Source organism: Ursus maritimus, unplaced genomic scaffold (assembly GCF_017311325.1).
Source record: "Ursus maritimus isolate PB19 unplaced genomic scaffold, ASM1731132v1 scaffold_609, whole genome shotgun sequence".
In the NCBI taxonomy this organism is placed as follows: domain Eukaryota; kingdom Metazoa; phylum Chordata; class Mammalia; order Carnivora; family Ursidae; genus Ursus; species Ursus maritimus.
The window spans coordinates 2,622-6,501 of NW_024426785.1; the positions used below are offsets into that span (position 1 = coordinate 2,622).

At 55.6% G+C, this 3,880-nt stretch overlaps 1 long non-coding RNA gene across 1 annotated transcript; it reads right to left on the reverse strand.

Moving 5' to 3' along the window:
• Positions 1-869: 869 nt before the first annotated feature.
• LOC121101155 lies at positions 870-2,716 on the reverse strand. The gene is made up of 2 exons (XR_005833090.1): positions 2,385-2,716; positions 870-1,190 (listed from the first exon to the last, which is right to left on the reverse strand). It is a non-coding gene; the product is annotated as an uncharacterized LOC121101155 (long non-coding RNA).
• Positions 2,717-3,880: the final 1,164 nt, after the last annotated feature.

The following is a 3,880-nucleotide window of genomic DNA, read 5'->3' on the forward strand; positions in this document are numbered from 1 at the left end:
TTCCTCCATCAAAGTCAGAGTTCCACTGACTGAACCAAAGGCTCCCTACACAAGCTGACAGAGCCAAACCAAACCCCCATGTGGAGACAACCCAATGGGAGGAAGAGATCCAAGACAGCTATTTCGTAGTCATCTTTCCTCTGAGCTTAAAATACATAGCAAGATGTATGTTTTTCTTAGTCATAGGCTCCTGGCTATGTTCCTTCCAATTATTCCAAATGTGGCCCAGTGGGCTATTGGTGGGATAGAGATGGAATTTCCCATTTTACACAAGTTTAACACAACAAAACACAACTCATACTTTCTTCACACATACCACAACAGAGCTGTTCCAAATTCCATATAAATTGACCCATATTCAAGTCCCTTTTAGTTTCACCGGAGAGCCGAGATGTTCTAATGGGAAATGCAGGAAAAGGAAACAAGAAGGCCCAGTGCTTCACGAAGGAGAAACTCGCTTCAGTGTGCAATCGGAGGGACTCATGTGGTCCAGAACTCCTCAGCTTCCCCACAGGCCCTTTTCCTTTCCACTCCAACCAAAAAGCAACATTGGCAGCTCTAAGGGTCAGGAAGCAGCAGGGAGTTTCCCTGACACAAAAATAGTCAGGGAGGCTTCAGGGATAGATCCCTCAGATTCCCTCCCAGAGACCTACTAGCCCGGAGCACCTAATGTCCTGAGGTCTTCCAAGGTACTCACCCAATCTACTAAAGAGGAAGCCCCGGGCTGGGACAGGGCAAGGGCTCCACCTCGGGATTCCTAGGGACTGCATGCCACAGGGTCCTTGGCTTCTGGCTGCCTGCCAAAATTTGTTACTGAAACCCCGAGTTCAGCTGCCTGTTGCTCCAAAAGCCAAAACTCAAGAGAGGAGTTTGGATTGGAAAGGAATCTGAGCTTTATTCAGGAGCCTGCCTACCTGGGAAGAAGGCAGACACTTGTCCAAGGCCATATCCCAGGTTTCTGCTTGGCTCAGAGCTTTTTAAAGGAGCTTAGGGCAATTAATCAATTAGGGGGGGGGGGTCAGTGGTCCCTAACATTTTTTGATTCCATGCAGCCTCCATGGTACCAGCTACAGACATCATCTCAGTGCTCTGAGGTTGTGCAGGGGGTCTGGCTCCTTAGTACAGGGTGGGAGGTTGTGCAAGAGGCTCTGATTTCTGTTTCATGATGTGCAGAAGTAGTCTGTTCATTTCTAGGAATAGAGACATGATCTATGGGGATACCGAGAAAGGTTAGTTAATCATCATGTGGGCTCAGGGTGCTGGCTAAAGCTTAAAGACCACTAAGCGGACTGGAGAGGCTCAGGCAGCTTCAAGAGGTCACCTAAGATTCTGCCAGAATGCAGGCACTCAGGCTGGTGTGCAAGGTGAGGGGTCAGAGACCTGGGAGGCCTGGCTGAAGAGAGGGTGTGTGGGGTTGGTGGGGTGGGGGAACAGTGGCTAGGCAGTTAGGGGTGGGTGTCCTGGTGTCCTGCTCTGGGCTAGGTGGAGGCAGATGGAGGGGAGGACACCCCCCTCAGCTTAGGGAGGACTCCAGGCACAAGGCCTGACTTAGAGCACATTCTCTCCAGGTGGCCGAGAGGGGAAGGGAAGAGAATGGGGAACAGATATTTCAGACCAGACAATTGCTCCTTTTGGCTTGGTGTATTGTGTGTGTGTGTGTGTGTGTGTGTGTGTGTGTTGTGTGTGAGTTTGTCTTTGTGTGTGTGTGTGTGCCCCTCCATCAACCCTTACTGATTCTGCCAGGTCCCTTCCTCCCCCCTTCATGCCCCTTTTGTGGCCACTCCTGCTCCCTTTCTCCGGAAGCTGTCTCCACCCTGCGTCCCCTCTATGCGCCTCAGGCCCACATCTCCACAGGCTCTCTCCCTCCTTCCTGCTCTCCATACTTTCCCTGGACTTTATCTTTCCTCCCCAGGCCCACGTTATCGCTCCCTCCTTGCTGCTTTTGACTCTGCAGACTAGTTCCTCCCTGTCACCGCCCTTCTGCTCTGTCCACACCCAGCTTGGTCTCCTTCTGCAGGAGCTCCTGCCTTCCCGCGCTCTGGCCATGGCTGGGGGCCACCACCTCCCAGGTTCCCTCCAGACCCTCCCTGTGTTTCTGCCCTGTTTCTTTCTCACACCGGCCCTTCTCCCACTCAGTTTCAAAAGTTGTCCCAGGGCTTTGCCCCGCCCCTTCCATGGGGCTCTCCCGCCCCCCACAGAGTCCCAGTGTGGCCTGTCTCCACCTCTCTCCCTGTTCTGAAGCTGCAGGCATGGCCTTCTGGCTCCCAGGCTCTGCCAGGATGTCCCTGCTGGTGGGTGGGCGGTGGGAAAGCAGGAGGTCTGGCGCTGAGTTGGGTCCCAGTCCTGTTCCTCCCCATGTAGCTTCCTCACCTGGACTCACTCACCTGTAACAGGTGGAGATACCTGTCAGGCTGCAGGAAATCCTTCATGGGGCTGCAGTGAGCATCAGCGCTGTGCTGGGAAGGCCACAGACTCGGCACACAGTGTGCGCTCAGTAACTGTGAGCTCTTACTGTCTGCCCTTCCTCATTCTGCTCCCCTGGCCCCTTAGCCTGGGGACAAAAACATGTTTAGAAAAGAGAAGAGTGAAAGTAATAGAGTATAGAAGCCAAAACTCACTGACTAGCAGGAATTCCATATGGTTCAGCCTAAGAAAAGATTTAAGCTCTGAACACAGGAAATGCCTGTGAGTGTGGACAAGCGGGGAGGATAGAGACTGGACTGAACCACAGGACACAGGAACCCATGTGAATGAGCAAATTCACACCCAGGGAGGAAGGAGGCATTGCCTAAAGGCCAACCTGCATCCATCCTGCGCTGGTCGCGCTGGCTGCCCTCTGTCCCTGTGGTCATGGCCCATGTGTGCTGGGAGCTGGCGGGGGTCGGCGAGTCCAGCTCCCCCAGGACTCTCCCCTCCAGAGAGGACCTGCACTCCTGGAGCCTCACACCCACAGCCTCCTCTCCCCTCCCTGCATGGCAGGTGCGCGCACACACACACACACACACAAGTGCACTGGGATTTCTAGAGGAAAACAGGGCCCCCTAGACAGGGATTCCCTCCAGCTGCCTGCTGCGCTGACACTAAGGCTCACAGGGCAGTGGAGGCTCACATGTGTCCCTGCCTGGGTTTCTTTCTCTTCCCTCCTTTCTCCCTGGGAGCAGAAGCAGTCATGAACCACAGGACACAGGAACCCATGTGAATGAGCAAATTCACACCCAGGGAGGAAGGAGGCATTGCCCAAAGGCCAACCTGCATCCATCCTGCTGAGGCCGCGCTGGCCGCCCTCTGTCCCTGTGGTCATGGGCCCGTGTATGCTAGGAGCTGCCGGGGGTCTGCAGTCCAGCTCCCCCAGGACTCTCCCCTCCAGACAGGACCTGCACTCCTGGAGCCTCACACCCACAGCCTCCTCTCCCCTCCCTGCATGGCAGGTGCGCGCGCGCGCGCACACACACACATACACACACACGTACACACGCACAGGTGCACGGGGATTTCTAGAGGAAAGCAGGGCCCCCTAGACAGGGATTCCCTCCAGCTGCCTGCTGTGCTGACACTAAGGCTCACAGGGCAGTGGAGGCTCACGTGTCCCTGCCTGGGTTTCTGTCTCAGTTCCCTCCTTTCTGCTGGGAGCAGAAGCAGTGAACCCCCCACTCCAGCCTCTCTGTGTGTGGTGGGCACCCAGGGGAGACCCAGCGGGAGGAGCAGGGGTCCTGGCCTGGGGGGCTCCCTGACAGTTAGGAGAGGAGCTGACAGCAGGACAGAGAGACACAGCGCTCTGGGCGCTCCCTCAGCAAATGTGTGTGAGCTGAGTGGGTCAAGGGCAAGTGGACCAGACCCCGTGACTCAGATGATGGGAGACAGGCAATGACCACAGGAGGGA